A 22,793-nucleotide genomic window follows, 5' to 3' on the forward strand; every position below is an offset into this window, starting at 1 on the left:
CATCAGGCAATTGCAGCATCTGTGGTATGGGACTGTAGACATGCTTGAAAGAGAAGAAGCCTGCACACTCTTCTGAGCTTGATACTTATGATATAGAAATGAAGACTGAGAAAAGAACATGCTCACGAGCTACAATTTCCTGAATGATTTAAGCTGTTAGTTTTGAGAAAATTACCAATGTTAATTTCAAAATAAGAGAAGCTATGAAAGGTAAGTTCTTCCGAACATTCTTTTCTACTCTCAGACAGGAATACTGGAGGGAAGTAAGATTCCTGGAATTCCACAGCATTGATGAGGAAAAATCACTCTTCAGCTTTCTTTCCTCAGGCAAATGATTGTTCACTGATGGTTGAGAGCATAAATGAGATACTCCACTTGAAGAAAAAAATGATACTGTCCTTCCCAAAGTCATCCTGACTTTGGTCCGGTGCATACACTCTCATGTCATCCTCCTTCACTGCCTGGTGCTGTTTTCTATTATTATATTTTAATTTAATATTTAGCAAAATAAATTGCTAAATGAGTAATAGGATTGTATAATAAATAGGTCTACTAATATATTCTCCTATTTCTCCCATTGTACTTGAGAGAGTTCATGGACAATGAAAAATACTACGCATTGTAGCAATCCAAAATAGATATTAAAATATTTTCATGATTTTTTTTCCACAAAGACACTTTTAGGTTGCATAGAGAGAACAAATTATCAGAATTTCAATTACAGTGATGCTTTCACATAATAGGTGTGAGCTGTGGATCCTAAGAACTGTATTCTGTGTTGACATTAAGAAAAGACAGTGCTAACACAACTGGTGAGAGAGGGACAGAATAAAAAAAATGAAGCTTTCCAAGTAATAGTACTAGTAAACCTTGAGTATATAATAGTATATAATAGTAATACTACTTGCATACCTTGGGTATGTGAAACTATGTGTATGAGGACATGTTGCACACAATGCTTCAAACAATCTGAATGCAGATACTCTGCTGTGCCAGTCTTGCATCTGCCTCTGACTTTTGCCAGGAAAACTTAGTGTGTTGTTTATAATTATGGAAGAAATGTACCTTATAGGGGCATTTATATATTAATTTCAAAGGCAATGTTAGGCAAGAATTAAATGAGCTATGAACAGTAGTGTTCAGTTCATCTGTTTGTAAGCAACAGGGCTTGATTTGCTGTAGGATATGTGCTATGAACCCAAGGTCGATTGACTCTCGTGAAAACATTGAAGGATTTATGTCCACACATAAAAGTCCATGAATCTTTGTTGCTAGCTAGCAGTAGAATATGACACTCTGGAGAAAGGGAGGAGCTGCTCAGAACCATGCAGCTTAAAATCAAACAAATGTATTCTATTTTTGCTTTTATTAATTTTATTTTGATATGTTTTTAAATCTAATTTCATATGTTTGTTGCAGAGTCCAATAAATAAAATTTAGCAGTTATTCATCCAATTCTGAAAAAAAACCATAAACCAAAATGGTATCAGTAATATCTGTGAATGTCACTAATAGGAATCACAAATTTTGCATATTATACTATTGATATTTTCAAACATAATTTGTCTTTGTCACTATGCTATTGGTATGACAATACCAATACATGACCAAGACAAGTCCTATAAGAGAAAACATTTAATTAGTGGGGTACCTAGAATTTAGGCAGGTTAGTTCATTATCAAGTCCAGTATCATTATCAAGGCTGGGAGCACAACAGCATTCAGGCTGGCGTGGTGATGGAGAAATAGTACCTCCTGTTCCGCAAGCAAAGAGAGAGACTCCAGGCCTGGCATGGGCATTTTAATCCTCAGAATCTACCTCAATGACACATTTCCTACAACAAAGACAACCCTACTGCACTCCTACTGTAGTTAGCAATATGTAGTTAAATTAAAAAGCCAACATTTTCTTTTGCGAATTTGAGGATGTTTCAACACTAAATACTTGAGTAAATAACAGGAAGTTGGGAGTGATTTAGGAAGTGTTTGGTAAATTTTTGTTTTTTGTTTGTTTGCTCTTTCCTTTAGAATAAGGATGTCATGCTGGAATAATCCAAGGGATATAGACCATGCTCAGGACTAACATGGAAATGTTAATGCTTATACTTCCACAGGGCTTTGGTACTATGCTATACTGTTATGAACTTTATGGAAGGAAATAATAGATTCCTGGGATATAGTCAGGCAAGGGATGGAAATCAAAATGTTTCTGGGGGGCATTCTGGGGTGTTAGTTTGTCCATTTCAATGTCCTTGATTAACCATTGTTGATAGAATTGAAGCTTGTTCATCTGAAATGCCTCCAGCACATGAACTTGGATCAATATTTTAATTGGGCCTTCTTTATTTTTTTAATTATATCATATTAAATACTGATGTGGCTTGACAACAATTTATGACAGTTTTGAGTGAAAGAAAGATCTGGAAACTCAGGACATTCAGACTTTTATATAGCTAATTCCCTCCTGAGTGAAAAAGAATCAGTTTTTACCAAGGACAAGCTACACATAGTCTGTCCAAACCTTGGCTTTGGAAACAGTATATTGGAGCAATGCATTCAGTCAAATATATATATATATATATATATATATATATATATATATTCACTGATGTCCAAAAAGCCATAAATTTGAGAGAGAGATGGGGCTAGGGAAGAGTTGTAGGGGAGAAGAGAGAATGGCACATAGTCAATCAGCCATGGTGGTGCAAGCCTTTCATCCCAACATTTGGGAGTCAGAGGCAAAAGGATCTCTGCGAGTTCAAAGCCAACCTGATTTACAGAGCAAGTTCCAGGACAGCAAGAGCTACACAGAGACACCCTGTCTCAAAAATTAAACAAAAAAACAAACAGATGGCCCATGGACACACACACATAAAAGTGTCTCAATATAAACAACTAACACATAACCCTCTGTTAACAGAGTCAAGATCAAAACTTTTTAGTTGGCTGTAACTGTGTGTTTTAAAGAAAACAAACAAACAAAAAAAAAAACAGGGTGGAGAAACAATTCTAATTACTGCAACTTTCCTGATAAACAATGATAGTTTAGGTTTTTCAAAGTTCCAGGGTATGGGAGGTGGGACACTGGGAGCTTTGCAGCAAAAAGTGTTTGAGTTTTCACAAAAGCATTCAGACCTGTTCACTCGATCATACTACCTTAGGCACAATTTAAGGCAACCCTTGGCTGAAAGGTAACACCATAAACAAGACAAAAAGAGAGACACAGCACTCATAGCTGATCATTGTGTAGCACAATGTGACTGACTTTAAGAACAAGAATTGTCAGCACAATTGTCTTCATCATCATTGGAGCAGTGATAGAAGAGACCTACCACATGACCCACCCAAATCGCGCAGTGCTGACATTGTGTATTGAGCACTGCTTGTCACACATCTAGTCCTATGGCCAGGAGTCCTTAGTTAGATGCATTCCTTACATGTGCACTTGCCACAGTCCTCATACCTGTAGGCCTGCTGATCCCAATCTCTCTTGTTCATTGGTTTAATCTCACCAGGCTTGAGTTCGGATTGAGACTGTACCCATATTATTCTGCCAGCATCAGGGATGGAGCAGAAAGGACGACCCTAACAGTGTCGGTCCAGAGGAGTTGCTGCTGTTCCTTGTCCTTGTGCTGCTCCCAGACCCTGAGCAGACAGAGCCCACGAACTTGCACAGAGGTCCATCTTTTGTTCAATATTTTTTTTAGTTACAAATTGTGTTTCAAACATCCATAACCAACAAAAGACAAAAGCCTTCAGTTATAGGTAGGATATTATTTAAAATACCCTTTCTACTTTTCAAAAACACTCAGAAATGTTCATATATTTAAAAGGCTCAATGCTATCAATTACAACACATCTTTAAGAATCCCTTATATCTTTATTGATGTTTCGGCATATCTGTATACTAGTGTGTGTGCCTATTATTGTTCACAAGAAATATATATATATATATATATATATATATATATATTCAAATGAGTGGACTTGTATGTGTCCATTCATGTATATAAAGGCCAAAGTACAACTACTGTTGGCGTTAAAAAAAAAAAAACCTCTATTGCCTTTCACATTAGGTCTCATGTTAGTCTGGAATTTACCAATTAAGTCATAGTGATTGGCCAGCCTTCCCCAGAATCTTTTTTTTTTTGTTTGTTTTGTTTTGTTTTGTTTTTCGAGACAGGTTTTCTCTGTAGCTTTGGAGCCTGTCCTGGAACTAGCTCTTGTAGACCAGGCTGGTCTCGAACTCACAGAGATCCGCCTGCCTCTGCCTCCCGAGTGCTGGGATTAAAGGAATGCGCCACCACCGCCCGGCCCCAGAATCTTTTTATTTCCATCTCTGAGCCCTGGAATTACAACACAACATGCGGCTCCACATTTTTACAGCGATTATGGAGATCAAATTCAGGTCCTTATATTGGTAAGGCAGTACTTACTTATTAAGCCATATCCCCATTCATTTAAGTATATCTTAATGTTTTGATTTTCTGGAAACATTTTGGCTACATTTGCAAGCTTGATCTTTCTTCCTACTATAAATTTTATATATATATATATATATATATATATATATATATGTATGTATGTATATATATTTCTGTTTATGCTAGTTTGGAATTCATATATAAATAAAATAAATATATAAAAATAAGATAAAAATAAACTGACAAGGCTCACAGTGAGCCCGTCCATGCTGTAGAGTTCATGCTCATCGCCGTTGTCCTTGGTTTCTCAGTCCTCCTCCACCATCAGCCACATTCATAGAGTCCGGTTTGGTCCCCTGTTCCATCGACTTAGGGGGAGCTGGGAGGACCTTGGACTTAACATAGTGAAGGGAACCCTGATGGCTCTTTGTCTTTGGAGAGGGGTGGAGTGGGGGTATGGGTGGAAGGGAGGGTAGGGAAGGGGGAGGAGGAGGGGAGGAGATGGAAATCTTTAATAAAAAAATGAGAAAAAAAAGAAAAAAATAAGATAAAAATAATAACTATAATATAATTTAAATAAATATATTTGCATATTCTCTATGAACAAGTGTATTACTATTGGACAACAAATTTTAGTTACATGTAATTTTAGAAACTTTTTGTTAAAGAAACATATATTAGTGGTATAGAGAACTACTATCTCAGGTATTTATTTAGCACAATCTAATACAAGCCTTCTGTAAAACAACTCTCTAATTCTGTGTATGTATACCAAGCATTGTAACATAGAATTTTCTAAGAAGAAAGTGATTATATTGCTTTGAATGAGAAGGGACCCCATAGGTTCATATATCTAATTGTTTAGTCATGAGAAAGTAAAATCTTTTGCAAAGGATTGGGGGTATTCCCTTGATGGAAAAGGTATATCACTGGGGTTTAGCTTTTGAGGTTTAAAACACCCATATCAGGCCCAGTATTGCTGTCTCAGCCTGCTGGATTTAAAGCTCTCAGCTATTACTCTAGCACCTGTCTGTCTGCTTCCTGTCATGATGACCATGACTAACCTTCCTAAATTGGAAGCAAGTCCCCAGTTAAAGGCTTCTGCGTGTAAGTGGTCTTCATCATGATTTCTTTTCACAACAACAGATCAGTGACTAAGACAGTGATTATCAATGGTGAGGCAAAAAAGCTTTAATAATTTTATTTTAACTTTTTCTCTTGAAATAACTTTCTGGTAATGAATTATTTGTATATAAATGTGCTTTAATTTTGTTTTTACATTCACATGTATCAAGATATATTTATGGTGGTAGAGTACAGTGTTTGATGGTCAGTTTTCTCCTATTACATGGGTACTGAGGATTGAACTCAAGTTTTTAGGGTTGTCATCAAGTGCCTTTATCATCTGAGCCATTTTGCTAGCACAGTAAATGTTTTTCATAATTTCTTATTTAAAACATTTTAATGACTATAAACATGTATCTCAATGTCTTTATTACATGGCATTATTATTATTTACTGCATGAACATGCTCTGGTTTCCAAGTACCACTATGAACTTTTCAGTATAGACACAAATATGATAACTAGTGTTTCCATTTCTGTTCAAGCATCTTGGTTATATTGGGCTTGCCCATTATCTTTGTTGACCATTATTAGATTCTACTTATGGAATCTAAAAATCATTACCATAAAGAATAAGCAAACCTAACCTAAAATTCTTTGGGAATCATATATTCATTGCATAGTAGTGATATTATTTACAATGAGGTCTGGAAAATAGCATCTTAATCATCCTTAACTAAATATTCCTAATTTGAGATATTAAGTCACTCATAAATTGGCATTTTCTGTATGTGCTCAGTTTATTAAAACCAGAAAGAGACTGACAAACACAGACCTTAAAATAAGTTGAAAAGCTTTCTTGTAGGATTGGATCTATTCTTACCTGAAAACCTCTTTTCTGTAGTATAGCTTTTATAGTCCCAGAAAATACCATGCAAGCTTCTTATGGCAAGAAATAATCAATCGTACTATCTATCTGTGAAGTTATAAGCCATAATAGAGGTCACCATAGCAAGACACCTTTTAAGATACAATAGTGGCACTCATATCTTGACAGTAACCAGAACCTGTCTAGTTGGTCTTTTTTTTCAATTTTTTTACATTTAACAAGAAAGTTTTTTAATCTGTCCAAACTTCTAAAAATGTATGCTGATAATTTTTTATTAAAAATTTCCACCTCCTTCCCTCCTCCCACTTCCCTCCTCTCTCCTCACTCCCTCTCTCCCTCCCTCTCCAGGCCAAAGAGCAGTCAGGGTTCCTTACCCTATAGGAAGTCCAAGGTCCTCCCCGCTCCCCCCAGGTCCACGAAGGTGAGCCTCCAAATGGTCAAGGCTCCCACAAAGCCCATCCATGCAGGAGAATCAAAACCCAGTGCCATTGTCCTTGGCTTCTCCGTCAGCCTCCACGGTCAGTCACATTCAGAGAGTCAAGTTTGATCACATGCTCCATCAGTCCCATTCCAATTGGCCTTGGTGATCTCCCATTAGATCAGTTCCACCGTCTTAGTGGGTGGATGCACCCCTCACAGTCCTGACTTCTTTGGTCATGTTCTCCCTCCTTCTGCTCTTCATTTGGACCTTGGGAGCTCAGTTCAGTATTCCAATGTGGGTCTCTGTCTCTATCTCCATCCATCTCCAGATGAAGGTTCTATGGTAATATGCAAGATATTCATCAGTGTGGCTATAAGACAAGGCCAGTTCAGGCACCCTCTCCTTCTGCTGCCCAAGGAACAAGCTGGGGACATCTAAAATCCACTCTTGGGAATATACCCAAGAGATGCCCAATCATACTACAAAAGCATTTGTTCAACTATGTTCATAGCAGCACTATTTGTGATAGCCAGAACTTGGAAACAACCTAGATGCCCCTCAACAGAAGAATGGATAAAGAAGGTGTGCCACATATACACTTTAGAGTTCTACTCAGCGGTTAAAAAACAATGACATCTTGAATTTTGCATGCAAATGGATGGAAATAGAAAACACTTTACTGAGTGAGGTAACCCAGACCCAAAAAGAGGAATATGGTATGTACTCACACATAAGAGGATTCTAGCCATAAATAAAGGACACTGAGCCTATAATTCTTGGTCCTAGAGAAGGTAAATAAGAAGGTGAACCCAAAGAAAAACATATAGTTATCCTCCTGGATATTGGAAGTAGACAAGATTGCCGGGCAGGGGTTGGGAGCAAGGGTGGGGGTGGGGTGGGGATAAGGGAGATGGGGAGAGAGAAGAGAGAAGGGGAGGAAGGGGAAAGCTTGAGGGAATGGGATGGTTGGGATGAAAGAGGGGTGGATGTGGGAGCAGGGAAGTATATATCTTAATTAAGGGAGCCATTTTAGGGTTGGCAAGAGATTTGACTTTTGAGGGGTTCCCAGGTGTTCTAGTTGGTCTTCAAGTCTATCAACAGGCAGAAGCCCTTGTATTAGAAACATAGCCAAATTCATGGTGGGTAGAGAGGTCATTGGTCTCAGAAGAGAGCCTATTACTCTCAATTTACTAAACCAGCATAATTTTCTTCATTCATTCTAAAACTTATTCTTATACCCTGAGATAAGTATAGTTCTCATTCCTCATCAAGGAAACTTTTCTTTCAGCATACAAATACCATTGCTGAAAACGCAGCTGCTCATAATGTAAATCATTAGGAGCCCAGACTCAGCTATTGCATCTACAACTCCTGACCTAAGCCTCAGAGTACATTGCAGGAGGGGTAGGGCATTACAGGAGCTAGAAGTGTGATGTGAAAATATGTCTCCTAAAAATGTCAGAGAAGCTACATTTATAATAACTCAATAATATGACTGCCTAAACAAGACCTAAACAATGATAATACCAATAGACATGCCAACACGCTAATGTGGAAATGGAAAATCTCATGGTTTTCCACTCTCAGATAAAGAGTTACAGGCAACTAATGACAACTGAAAGAGAAGAAGAGAGTGTCTCCCTTGGATGAGCCACTAGTTGGTCATCCAATGCAAAGTGGTAAACTTTGAAATTATGGTCACAGAAGTACTATTAAATGGCCTTAGCAAGTTGTGGTTATATATGGAAATAATGGTAAACAACAACCAAAACAGACATCATTTGGAAGGCAGTAGTAGGAGGCATGGGATTAGTCTCAGCTTTATCTCTTGTCTTCCAACAGTAGGGGTATTCCTACCTAAACTGTATTTTGCAGTTTGTAGTAACATGTTAATTGAGAGATTAGGTCCTGTGTATTCTGTAGAAGTGTCTCACCCATCCCCACTTGAGTTATCACTGCATCGTCCCGAACAGTAAGAGAAGAAACTATACCTGACAACAATGGTCCTAAACAGCAGGGCTGAGGCAGGTCCTCTTAGATGACATAAAATTTTTGAATTTCAAGAAGTTGAAGAAAAGTCAAAGGACTAGAAATGGGGATGGAGAGATTCATATAAGCAAGAAAGGTTAAGACTCACCAGGATTTAGGCATGTGGTTATCCTTGATTTTATTGACAGACTGTACAGGCTAAAGACATAGCAGGATAAATGTTTTATACAAAGAGTTAATTATATGCTTTTAGAAAAAGGGAGATGAGGTGAGGTGTGTAGCAGAGAAATCTTAAAGTGTAATCAGGAGTTTTAAAATTTTTCAGAAGCTAGCATCTTTGATTTTACTTATAGTACCTAACTAACAAATTGTAAGATATCCAGAAGACTGAACCATTTAGCTTTTAGTTGCTCAGTATGGATAGCAATTGTTGGGATTGCAAATGACCTCTAATTCTCCATTTGTAAAATCTTGTAGAGTGTCACTCTTCAGTGCCACACCAACTCCAGTGTTGCCTGTGTGACATGACATATGTCATTATGCCGGATGGGAGCTACGTGTCCTATGGGACTAGGCTTCATGGAGGTCAATGATAGGCGGCCCAGTATTAGCCACTGCTGAGGCATAGACAGGTTTCTCAATTAGCTGGCTATGCAGGATATGGGCTTTGCACAATCTCTTTTAATAATGATATTCTGTATATCTACAAGACAAGGATTAGCTATTCAGGAACAGCTCTGGGATAGGGAAGCACAGTATGGGAATGTATAAGACTATAGCAGAACCTTTGTCATACACAGGGTGTATGATGAGAAAGGGAATAGATTGATAGGTCAATGTTGATGGACAAAGACTGTTATATTATACTCTGAACTTTATGAATAGGCTTGCTACATCCCAACCCCCATGGTGTCCGCTGCATAAGAAGGTACAAAAAAGTATATTTCAGCCAGTGCAGAGAACTGATCAGGTATATTTGGTCATTAGATGAAATGAAGAAAGGGTTAGAAAGAGGATGGGCCATGATAGCAATAGACAGAAACTTTCTATTCATAATATGAAACCACTTGTCTGAGGTTTACGTTCCCAAGGGACAAGATTTCCTCTTCTAAGGATGTTTTACGTCTAACACCTGTTCCTGATAATATACTTTTCTTAAATCTCACTGATGTGACTAAAAGAAGCTTTTATACTGTGCCAAACAATGATACATGACCTTCTGATTTGTTCTTTATAAGCAATCAGAAAAAATGTGATTTCTAGGGGTTTATTTCTAGATGCAGGATGCGAAACCATTATCTACAGGACTGAACTCCAAGCATACAAGCACCAGATCTCCTTCGCTTTCCTGAGATTAAAGTGTGAAGCTTCTGTGCTCTTTTCTTGTCCTTTAGGCCAGCTTTGAGCATCTGTACTAAGCAAAAAACATCTTTACTCACATGAGATTTTAAAACCTCTGCCCTAGTACAATCACGTACTTGTAGTTTACAAACAGATAAATGAACATAAAATAAAATCTGCAAGCAAAAAGTACTAACTATTCATGCTCAGACACATATGCTTTGTTATTTATTAATAATTGTCAAATTTATCAAAATAATAATAACTTTAGTTGAGCACATTTTCAGTTATGTGCAAGAAAATTGAATAAAGTTTTTTTTGACAGATTTCATCATGACAATTTTATAAGTGATTATTCTAGTCTAAAAATAGTGATTTTTAAAATGTAAGAATACTCCTTGAGGTATTTTAAAGATTTTTAAGTCAAAACTTTTAACAAACATTTTAAAGTATCTATTTTTAATTTAAAAATTTTGATCACAATGTCATTATGTATTGTACCCAGAATAAATTTGATTTGCTATATATTTTCTTTTATAATGTGAATTTTAGAGAGGATACAATGTGTAAGTCCTGGAGTCAGGGATCATTATTTAAAAATCTGTTTCTGTTCAGAAATATGTGAACCTCTAATAATTTGGTTGATTCAGGAAAAGCAGGCAACAGTTAAATCTTTCATATTCAAGTTACTTCAGATCAAGCTAGATTTGGCCTGAAAGAACTATGTCTCCAAGGAAACTTAACCTTATTCTCATTCTAAGTCTAAAAATAATTTCAGAAAGTTGCTTTTCTTACTCTCAGAGGTTTCTCATGACTTTATAGCCACTGGAGAAAAAAAATAACAAAATATTTTCCTTTTATTTTTCTTTAATTTCTTATTTCTAATTCAAGATGAAATTTTTCTGGAGGCTTTTTTTTTGTTTTCTGTTTTCATTTTCCTTTTTTCCAGTGAGTTGTGACTCCCAACATATCACCTCATTATTGCCTACTCTGCCTGCCTTAGCTTTAATCGGCAGCTTCTTCCTGGGTCAATTTCATATTCCAGGCTCTCGTAGGTCAACACCACTGTTTAGCTGATGTATACCTAATCTTCTCCATACCACAGTACCTGCAAAGAGAGGACAAAATTTCTATTTAGGCCAGAGCGAGAGAACTGGTAACCTGACAAAGCAATGGCATAAAATTTCCATTATGGAAAGCTTCCGCTGTTTCACAGATTTGATTATACTTTAGGTCAAACCATGACCAGAGTACATTGTGCAGTTCTCTTAATACACCATGGAAAGAGTCTACAAAGTAGTGCATTCTTATCAACTGACATCATCAGTATTACAGTGGACCCTTATCTCACTGATTCATGTTTCTAGATAGAAAAAAATTGCTTTCTGTGCAAGGACTAGCACATAAACAATGTTGTCAAAAATAAAATAAGGTGTCATTTTTGTCTTGTATGTGACTATATAACATTACATATCATTTCAATGATAAAGTGTAAGCAATGATCTATAATAGTCAAAGATTTGAGACATGATTTTCTAAGGAGGATATTATAGGAAGATATTAGACATAAGCAAAAGCATTTAATCATGTAACTGTCTAACAAAGAGCCTCTGATGTACCTGTGACATCTATTCACCCCACAGAATGTATGAGCTTAGATTCTTGTGTTCAGAGTTCTTCCCACTCTATGTGTACACATCTCATGCCTCCATGGCTTTAGGAGCATTTTGTCCATTAAGTTTGATGCCTACCTTACTGTAGAAAATTTTAATTTTTGTTAAAGGTGGATGAACAATATTTGAGGTTGGTGAAATTGTTTTTATATATAAGAGAATTGATTTTGTAAATAGAAATGCATTTGTAAAATGAAAATGGGGATTTTATACTTTCTTGCATAGTGGAAGGGAGTCTAACACTTGTCTTTTCTCAGTGTCTTCTCAGGGACTTGTTTGGCCGTTTAGCAATGAATTCAGGAAGCTTGCCTTCAGGAATCCACATGAGAGTAGGAATCAGGTGAAAATTTTCATAAACACTATTATGGGAAGCTCACCATAGAAAACTGTTCAAACACAGTTTATAGTAAACTGAAAGTCTTTGTTACAGTCAGCTGGGCCTACACTCAGGTATTCAGGACCTAAGTGTAGCCTAAGTGTCGAAGGCATTGGATTTTTGAAGAAAAGAAAACCACTTCCTAGCATCAAGAATGGCAGCTGTGGGGTATTTCTCAGAAACAAACAGTTCAGAAGAAGCCAAGACAAACAATTAAAGGGGGTCCTCAAATACAGGCAGCTTAACAGAGGCTAAGATAAATTATCTGCGTGAGTAATTTTCCTTGATACTTTTCATCAAGAAGTGCAGATTCTAATTAAGCCTGAAATGGCCTCAGCAAGAATGCAAGACGGAGAACGGACTCTCTGCACTCTCTGGTCCTGTCACAGCTCTTCCTGATTTCCTCAGAGAAGCAAATTGTCTGAGAGAGACCTAAGCTCCAAGCTCATATAATCACACATGTCATGAAATGTTTCCATCCAGTGATTAATTTTGTCTTAATATATATTTTGTTTGGTAATAAATCAGCTTCAGATCTTTGTATAGCTATTTTTAAAAAATGCTTTAGATATCTGTTGCCCGGTTTAAAGCTCCCCTTTCACTTAGAGACCACAGGTAGGTAACTACAGCATTGCTCTCTTCTGCTCTTTCTGCTGCTCTCTTAATTTTGGTTCTGAATTTAATCTGCTTTGCGATAATATAAGTACTAAAGTAATAAAACATTGAAAGTATTCGCCTTTTTACCTTTTAAAAAATATCTTCTTTTTCCTTTGGCTACTCCATTTTGACTGCATTTTGCAATCTAACAGACAGACATTATTTTATGATATATATTTCATATCTAGGTTCCTTTTGCTTTATTTTTAAAATTTAATTTTCATATTGGATTCCCCTAAAGTTTGCAACTGTATTTTAGCTAAATAGAACAGTTTTTTTTTTTTTTTTTTTTTTTTTTTTTTTTAATATCCCAACCAGAGCTTCCACTCCCTCCACTCCCAGTCTCTACTCTCTGGACACACCCTCCACCTGAGAAAAGAGCAGGCCTCCCAGGGACATCAAAATCACAAATAGAGATAAGCTAATACAAACCCTCACATTAAGGCTGGCAAGGAAATCCAGTAGGGCTAAAAGGGTCCCAATTTTTTCAAAGGGAAATAAAATTTATCTAAAGAGTAAAAACTTTACCTCATTCTAACTGCATCTCCTTTTTGCCTTTTAAAAAATGATAAAAATAATTATATAAATCCATCAATAAACTTTTAAATTGCCTAGTTGTACAGAAAAGAATTGCAATCAAATTTATGATTTAATATGTTTTTATGTATGATAATACACTTTTTTCATATACATTAGTATTACTACAAGGTTTTTTTTTCTTTTTTTTCTTTTTTTTCTTTCTCATGGTTTATTATTTTTTTTTATATTTAAAAATTTCCATCTCCTTCCCTCCTCCTCCCCCTCCCTCCGCTCCTCCTCCCCCTTCCCGCCCCTCCTTCTCCCCCTTCCCTCCCCTTCCCTCCACCCATACCTCCCCTCCCTCCCTCTCAAGGCCAAGGAGCCATCAGGGTTCCCCACTCTATGCTAAGTCCAAGGTCCTCCCAACTCCCCCCAGGTCCAGGAAGGTAAATTATTTCTGTAACAGTGAAAGCAGTATGGGAGAATTGTTCATTTTTAGTTCTACACATTTGAAATGTGGGAAAGGTTCAAACAGAAGGAGAAAGATTTCACAATTTAGCAGGCTGACAGGGTGTGGTCCCACTCATTGTCTCAGCTCTAGGTCTCCTTGCAAGGCCATGTGTCAGTTGTAAACCTTTCTTCAGGGTAGGGCTTTCTTCTCTGGCTGAAAGTTCTTTTTCTGACTGTTTTCATAGACTTCAAATTTCTCTTCCTTCTGCAGGCAATTTCTAGGGAAATTCTTGGAGTCCATTTCAAGGAGATGAAGACTGCCGTCTCTAGAATATATTGATTCTGTCTAGGAGACCATTTACATTGGTGAATGAAAACTCCCAGCTGAATAGAACTACAGTGCTGTGGAAGGATTGAAATGTTGCAGGCCCAGAAGCTAATTGTCTTATCTTGGGCTACTGTTAGTGGCTACAAAATAGTTATTCTCTTTCCACTAATATTCCAAGAATAATAGATTAAAATCATTTTAAAATATATTAATTTATCTGACTGTATCTCCTACTATCTCAAAGCAAAGAACATCATGAGATAGCATCTTGAGCCTATAGAAAAGCTTCTCCCATGTCTTTGTTAACTGCCTCTCTAATGTATCCACCAATGTTCTTTGGACTTGCCTAGATTTATAACTTCTTTGTTCTGTAAAACTGAAAAACTACTTCTATATTGGAACATGGGAATTAGGGCAATCTAATTCTGTGTTCCCAGGTCACAGTCACTCAAATTGAGTCAGGATAAACTCTTTTAGTCCCTGTGGTGATTTGAAAGGAGTGACCTACAAAGGGAGTGGAATTATTAGAGTTGTGGCCTTGTTAGAGGAGGTATGCTCTTGTTGGAGGAAGTGTGTCATTGTGGAGGTGGGCTTTGAGGTCTCATATATACTCAATCCATGCCCAGTGTCTCAGACCACTTCCTGTTTTCTGTAAATCAAGACGTAGAACACTTGATGACTTTTCCAGCACCATGTCTGCCTGCACGCCACCATGTCACACCATGATGATAATGGACTAATACTCTGAAAATGAGAACCACCCCAAATAAACAATTTTTCTTTATAAGCTTTATATTCTCATAGTATATCTTCATAGCAATAGAAAGCCTACAATAGTCCATTTAAGGTTAGTGCTGCTTTTGATGCTGTTTATTTGTTAACTTTTTTGTTTTATTGTGAACAGAGGCAAGAGCTACCATGCCCAGCATGACTTCATTATAATATATCTAAACAATATTATCTCAGGATATTACTAATTAACCATTACATACTTTATTCCATAGTGCTTCTCATAGCTGGAATCACATTTGTCCTAAGTGATTAGGTTTGATCCACATCTCTGAGGGGTTAAGTAACAAAAGTCAAGAAGTTAGTGGCAATAAACAATTTAGACACAATTTTAAGCAAGCAATGGTACAGAAGGGATGATTCTTAGGTCAAATATGTCTGAGTCAATTCTGCTTGACTTATGGGTAAAGTCCTATCATCTCAAAGATACTATTTGTTCTCTTTTTAGAAGCTGTAATTCTGGAATGTCAGCAGACAACAGTTGTAGATTTTGCAAAAATACATCTATCTACAAAAATTTCTTTTGTAGAATGTTAACAGGCAATAGTCAGTCATAAGAATTTACAAAACAAAACATAACCAGAAAGAGAAAAATGAATTTTAATATTAAGCATGTGCTTTATATCTACAAGTATTCAATCTGTTAATATTTGGTGGTCATATATGTCTATGTGAATGTGGTATGTGAATATCAAATTGTGAGTGCATGTGTTTGTGTGTATGTGTGTGTGAGTGTGTGTGTGTGTGTGTGTGTGTGTGTGTGATATGTATCTATCTTACTTACAGATACTAATTTGGCAGCCATACTAAGAGAGGACAAAAGAAAATCAAAGGTGTCAGTTGTCACAGGCCTTCATGTTTAAAGTAAAATCTCTTATTCTTTGCAGCCTAATTGGCCAATGTGTTTCTGAGGATACTCCTTCTCTTCCCCATCCCCACCATTCTGTAGGAGTGCTGGAACTACAGACGTACTTTACAGATTCTGGCTGTACATGGGTTCTGAATATCTGAACTCGTGTGCTTAGTTTTATATGGCAACTTATTGAGGCATCTCTCTAACCCAAGTGGTTTCTTTGGGGGGAAATATATATCATATATATTATATAGGGATGATTTATTCATGATTTTTTTCTGAGTTTTGTACATCTAGGAATATCTTATTTCCCCTTCAGTTTTAAAGAAGGTTACTGGTGGAGACCGGTTCTGTGTTGAGCTTTATTTTCTGGAAAACCATCACTTCACAGTTATTCTGTCTCTGCTTTCTGATTAATTGTTGGCTGTTAATCTTTAGGGGCTTGCTCCATATGTAATGAACTATCTTCTTCCCACAAAGGCAATATTTGCTGTGCTATTTTGTATTAGCTTCATTATTCTTATGGGACTGGGCAACAGTCTATCAGATTTCTCTCTCTGGAGTTTAGTGATCTCTTTGAATGACCGGAATGATTTGCATTAAATTTTACTGGTCCCTGTTATCATTAAAAAAAAACTGTAAGTATTCCATTTTTTTTATCTTACTGCTATCTAGAGTTATGGGTATACTGAACACATTTGATAAGATCTCACAGAAATCAGTCTGTTGCCTTTTTTTTTTTCTTCACTCCATCCATTTATCAGAAAATTTCATTTGGCCTGTCTAATGTCTATGAGTCATTTTGTCAATAAATGCAAATCCTTTGTATTCACTCATGATTTCATTTTGGCTACAATTTTTTAGTATATTTCAAATGTTTGATTGGTTATTCTTTTCTTATTACTTATGCTGTACTAAAGTGGTACTTTCTAAAGTATTCAAGTTCATTTTCTTCCTTTTACCATATATTAAAAGTCATTTTTTTTCTTGGTTAATTTTCCTGTGTACTACAATTATGCATTTATAATATTTTTCTGTTGATATTTAAAATTAGTTCCATGTTTGATGAATACTCTATTTGCAGAACACTTTTCTTATATCTTTAATTCCTAGACATAATTTCTTTTTTACTCTTTTTGTATATTTATATGAATTGATTTAAATCTGACTAGGCAAACCTTTGTACTTTCTGTGTGGATCATATTATCTTTTTCTTCTATGGGACTAGAGATGGAATAGTTTTCTGTCTCTATTTTATTTCTCTCTCTCTCTCTGTGTATGTGTGCCAGGGAGCTATCTTATTAAAAAGTAGATATTTAAATAAAATAGCATGACAATTCTGGGTATTAGATTTTTTATTCTCAACATGTGATTATTTTTTCTTGCTTTACTTTTTTCAAAGGTTGTACATTGTCTTTATTTTGTTTTATTAAACCCTCATTTTAGCTTTATTTTTAAATTATGGTAAGAAATATTTTTTTTTTAATTTCTCAACTCTTCCTTATATTATCAGAGATTTCTAGACTGGAATTGGAGTTCACTTTCTGTGTCCTGGAGAGGACAACACACTTCTCTATCTTTTACTCTTTCAGCATCAGAGCTGCCAGCTCAGAATAGAGGGATTGAGTCTCATTTGACTCTTTAGCAAATACACAGTTTTGAAGAGGTGTATCATTGTCTTGATTTTCAGGAATATGCCAAACTTCTAAAAGCCTAAGGTTAGCCTGTTCTAAGTTATTGCTCATTCAAGTAGGCAAGATATTGAGCACTTTCTAAAGAATGAAGCAGGAACCCTGAAGAATCGTCTCACCTTTAGGCAAGTTCAGCAGTCATTTCTCTGTGGATCTTGCATGTCCAGTTTTTCTAACAAACTCCATAAGGAGCCTTTTCAATGCCCCTCTTCTTCTTGAAGTATATTAGTGCTGCCAGGAGCAGATGTGCCTCACAGTCATGAAAAGTCCTAAATTATTAACACATTTTAAATGCCATATTCTGAAGGTCTCTGAAAGATTTGTAGAATACCAATCTAACTGAAATATATCTCTATACATCTAGAATATCTAACTGTCATGACGACAAGCTTGAATATTATAGATGAGCATCTATTAACTTATATTTCTTAATTATACAGTGCAGGTTTAAATGAACTGCACAAACACAATACCTTAATCAAGAGCAGAAATATACACATAACAAAATTAACCTTAAATTTGCATCAATAAACCAAGATCCATACCAATGCAAATATATATATATACATATATATATACACACACACACATATATATATATATCATATCCCCCTTTAAATGTAAATAAACATTTATAAACAATATTTGAGAATATGGGTGTAGTTCTGTCCAAATTTCTTCCTGCTGTTTATTGAGCAAAGTAATTTTTGAGGGGTGACCTTTCAGGAGGTTTTGGTCTATCAAACCATATTAGTCTGGAAGCAATCCATAGTTTTTCATCCTCTGTGGAAGCAAAAGAAGAACATATTTTCCAAGGCATCATTTCCTTAGATGCATATTTTGAAATCAAAATACCTCTATGATATACATGTTGGTTTAGCTTACCAGTCCATATAATAAAATGTCTCTCTGTACTTAGCAAATTCACAGCCAAAAAATTCAAAGATAACACAATAATATAATCTAGACTCTCTGTGAATTTTCCATCTTTATGTGACTTACTTTTACTCTATTACTTTTAATATTTAGTTTATTATCTTTACTCCTTTAATCTATGACTCTCTTTACTCTTTCTCTTTACAGACTCTGTTTTGTTTTTTTTAAGCATAAACTTTATTTTATGACTCTCTATACTCTTTTTCTTCTCTCTTCAAAGCCTGTGTACATTTATCCAACCCTATGACTCATTTGGATTTGTCTTTATTGCACATCTCTAATTCTTTACAATCCAGGAGCAAGCTACTAAGTGCCTCTTAAAACTTAAGTTGCATGACTAGGCAGCTGCTGTTTTGAAACCACAAGGCTGCTACCACTGAATCAGTAAGACCTCTCTTAAAGGAGCTGTGGCATACCACCAGCAAACAGCACGAAACTCTTTTAAATCTGTATTTTTATGTATAGAATTAAGTTCTCTTAGGTTTTTAAGTGGATTTTAGTTTTCCAGATTGGTGCCAATTTGTTGGATGGTAGGGGCACTTGTTCATTCCTAGCTGCCCAGCTAGCTTAGACCTGAAATAATCAAACAGAAACTGTATTAACTAAATCACTACTTGGCTTATTGACTGTAAGTTCTTATTGGCTAGCTCTTACTTTTTAATTTAACCCATCTCTATTAATCTGTGTATCACCATATGGTAGTGGCTTACTGACAATATTTTGGCATGTCTGACTCTGGCAGTGGCTCTATGGCATCTCTCTGACTCTGCCCTTCTTTCTCCCAGCATTCAGCCTACTTTTCCCTGTCTACCTGAGTTCTGTCTTGCTATAAGTCAAAAGCGGTTTCTTTATTCATTAATGGTAATCACAACACACAGGGGAGACTCCCACATCACTGCCCCTTTTCTATTTGAATAAAAAGGAAGATTTAACTTGTATGTATGCTTCCAGGACTGATCATTTGATGCTAAGTATCAAATTGGAGTTTTCCTCTTCTTTGAGGAAAATTATTTATCTTACTTTCAGTATTCCTTAACTGTCTGTAGTTCATTGTGTAGAATTGAAGCCTTTGGGGCTTTTACCCATACATTTGACATGTCTATTGCTGTTGTCCTTTTTAAACTCATTTTTTAGCAGCCATGTTGGTAAAACTTTATGGGTGCATCTTCTGACATTTCTAAAGGACAATGCATATATCTATTATTTGTTAGCCAGGTTCATTGCTACTCTGCTCAAAAATAGATAAGAAATGACAAACAGAACAATTCTTCTCCCCACCAAAAAAAAAAAAACCCAAAAAACAAAAAACAAAAAAACTAGATATCCTTCAACTGACCAACTGATAAATGAATAAGAAACATACTATGGAACACTATTGAGCTGTGAAGAAAATGAGGCCATGAACTTTTCAAGTAAGTAGATGAAACGAGAAAAGGTCTTATTGAGTGAGGTAACTGAGATCCAATAATACAAACATCACATATCCTCTCTCATCCTAGGCTCCAAATCTGCACATCCTGGAGTAACTTTAGAAACTAGTAAAATAAAAAGGAATCATTGCTAGGGTTGGACGTTGGAGAGAAATAAAGGTAACAATAGCAGGGAACAAGTGATTTAATCAGAGAAATAGAAAAAGGGACTCTAATTCAAAAATTTGAGGAAGATAAATATAAAATAATGAGAAAGGAGAGTAAAATAATGATAAGGATGTCCGAAAAATATATAAGAAATCATATTATTAATTATCTATGTTCAAAAACTACAATATACAGAAGTCTGTATATAAATATACATATACACTTTAAGTAAAAATTTTCCATCTTGGGTGAAAGTGTTGCCTCTAAGTGCCAAACACCATCTAACAAAAACCCCAACATGAGGCATGAAAAGCCCTTTTGAGTTGTTTATCAGGGCTGTCCAAGAGACTTCCCAAATATTATAGGCTAATGTTGTCACACTTTCTACATCAAAGGTGGAAGGTAAGTCCCTACTGCTGAAGATAACATACCCAGATGCTCTTACCTATAAACATATCTACCTCTAAATATTCTGTGCTTGACTTTTATTCAATACAATGAGCCTACATGTTCTCTATAAAAACAAGCTGTTCTAATGCATTATAACCATCATGTTTTGGTATGAATGATTTCCACTATGTTTAATGTCATTATTTCCCCTATGTACAAAATTAATTTTAAAATTTTATATTATTTAGCAAATAAAGATATGAAATATAATTTCTTCAATATATGTAACAATAATTACAGAATAGGGAATAAAAATGAGTTCACTCTATTAAACAGTTACTTGGTTATTTTTATTAATGAATAGTTGTTTTACTAACTCCCATGATCTCCATTTCCTTTAATGTTTATTTGCTAAATCAAATGTATTCTGTAGATATTCATTGGTCCATAACTTCATTATGACACTCCAACTGGCTCTGCATTGTAACTCTTTAAAGGATCGATAAGGTCACAGACATCAATTTCTAGCTTGTATCATGCTATATGATAAAGTACAGATTAAAATCAGAAAACTAAACCACAGTGCAAGAGTATCCAGTGAACTCATCTCATTAGGAATGCAACTATTTTTGTTCCATGTAAAAATGTTAAATGTTAATGTAATTTTGTTACAAAGTATTAGTATAATGTCATTCAATTTTGTTAGGTACATTTAAAATATCTGGTACAATACCAATAAAAATTAAGGTGTGTCCAACAAGATAGGGTTAAGTCGGTACAGGTAATGACATGAGCTTGAGCCCAGCAATTCACATCCTGGAAAGAAAAGACTATTACAAAGTTATCCTCTGACTAATATTCTGACTAACAAACATGACCCTAGATTAATTAATTGTTAATTAATTAACTGCTGTTAAAAAAGATTATCCAAACTGGAATAGTGTATGTTCTTTTAGCTTGAGTTAGGATGCCTTAATAATATTGAACTAAGTATAAGAGGCTAATTGGTTTCATATTTGTACACACATGTCTATTTATTTAGTGTGCTAGCTTCACATCTTATGATAAGAAAGCACTGGATGTCATTTTTATTCCCATAAGTACTAATCTTTATGAGAAAATTCCATTCCCATTCCTAATGTGAAGTTCAAATTAGTCTAGAAGATATATTTTGTCAGTTTTCCATGAGACCAGGGTATGGTTAAGTAAAATAGACATTAGAAACAAATTTTATTTTGGGTGTGTTAAGTAAAAAAAAAAAACAGACAATAATCAAAATGTGTTTCTGATCAGGAAATAAGATTTTTTGAAAATTAAACAGTTTATTAAAATGATCATTTTAGAATCACCACATATCACTTAGCAGTTTAAAAGAGACTGAACGTGAATTAGTATTGAAAGAGACTGGATATGAAGCATAACAACCATGGTACCATGAAGAGAAACTGTGGAAGGACGGACTTCGCTACATGGAAACGTGTGAGATGCATTTTTAGCTACCTGGGATGCAGAGTGGCCCATATGGATGGCCTAGTTGAAATTTGAATGGTTTCTAGTACTGTCTGCATCTTAACAGTAACATAAATTCAGCTTCTTCTTAGCAAAATAATGTGAAATTTATACTCCAATAAACAACGTATTTTTTTTACTGTACTCCAAATATCCTTTTTGCCATAATCACTCATTTTGAACACCTGAATTGATAAGATATTGTAGTCTCTCCCTTTTCATTTCTGCCTTTTGATTATTTTGGATAATGGTTTGTTTATCTTGTAGATTTTCTCAAACAACCAGCTCTTTGTTTCATTTATTCATTGTATTGTTTTCTTTGTTTCTATTTCATTGATTTCAAAACACAATTTGATTATTTCCTGTCATCTACTCCATCTGGATGAGTCTGCTTCTCTATATTCAGGTGTGCTGTTAAGTCACTAATGTGAGATTTCTCCACTTTTTTTTAAAAAAAATTCTACTTGGTGCTATAAACTTTCCTCATAGTTTCCCATAGGTTTGGGTACATTGTGCCTTCATTCTCATTGAATTCTAGGAAGTCTTTATTTTCTTTATTTCTTCCTTGACCCAGAGCTGGCTCAGTTGAGCACTGTTCAATTTCCTTGAGTTTCTAGTCTTTCTGCAATTAGTGTTGTTGTTAAATTCTAACTTTAAATCATGATGATCTGATAGATGCTGGTAGTTAATCCATTTTTTTATTGTATGTATTGAGGTTTGCTTTGTTATCGAATATGTGGTTAATCTTAGAGAAGGTTCCATGAGGTACTGAGAAGACACTATATTCTATTGTGTTTGAATGGAATGTTCAGTAGATGTCTGCTAATTCCATTTGAGTCATGATGTCCGAAGTCATGATGTCTGTATTTCTCTTATTTCTCTGTTAGGTTTCTGTCTGGTTTACCTGTCCATTGGGGA

General features: G+C 35.5%; 1 pseudogene; it reads right to left on the minus strand.

The window, feature by feature from the left end:
- Nucleotides 1-1,574: 1,574 nt before the first annotated feature.
- LOC119807262 overlaps nt 1,575-22,793 on the minus strand; it is a 30,181-nt pseudogene continuing 8,962 nt past the window's right edge.

Source organism: Arvicola amphibius, chromosome 2 (assembly GCF_903992535.2).
Source record: "Arvicola amphibius chromosome 2, mArvAmp1.2, whole genome shotgun sequence".
Lineage (NCBI taxonomy): Eukaryota > Metazoa > Chordata > Mammalia > Rodentia > Cricetidae > Arvicola > Arvicola amphibius.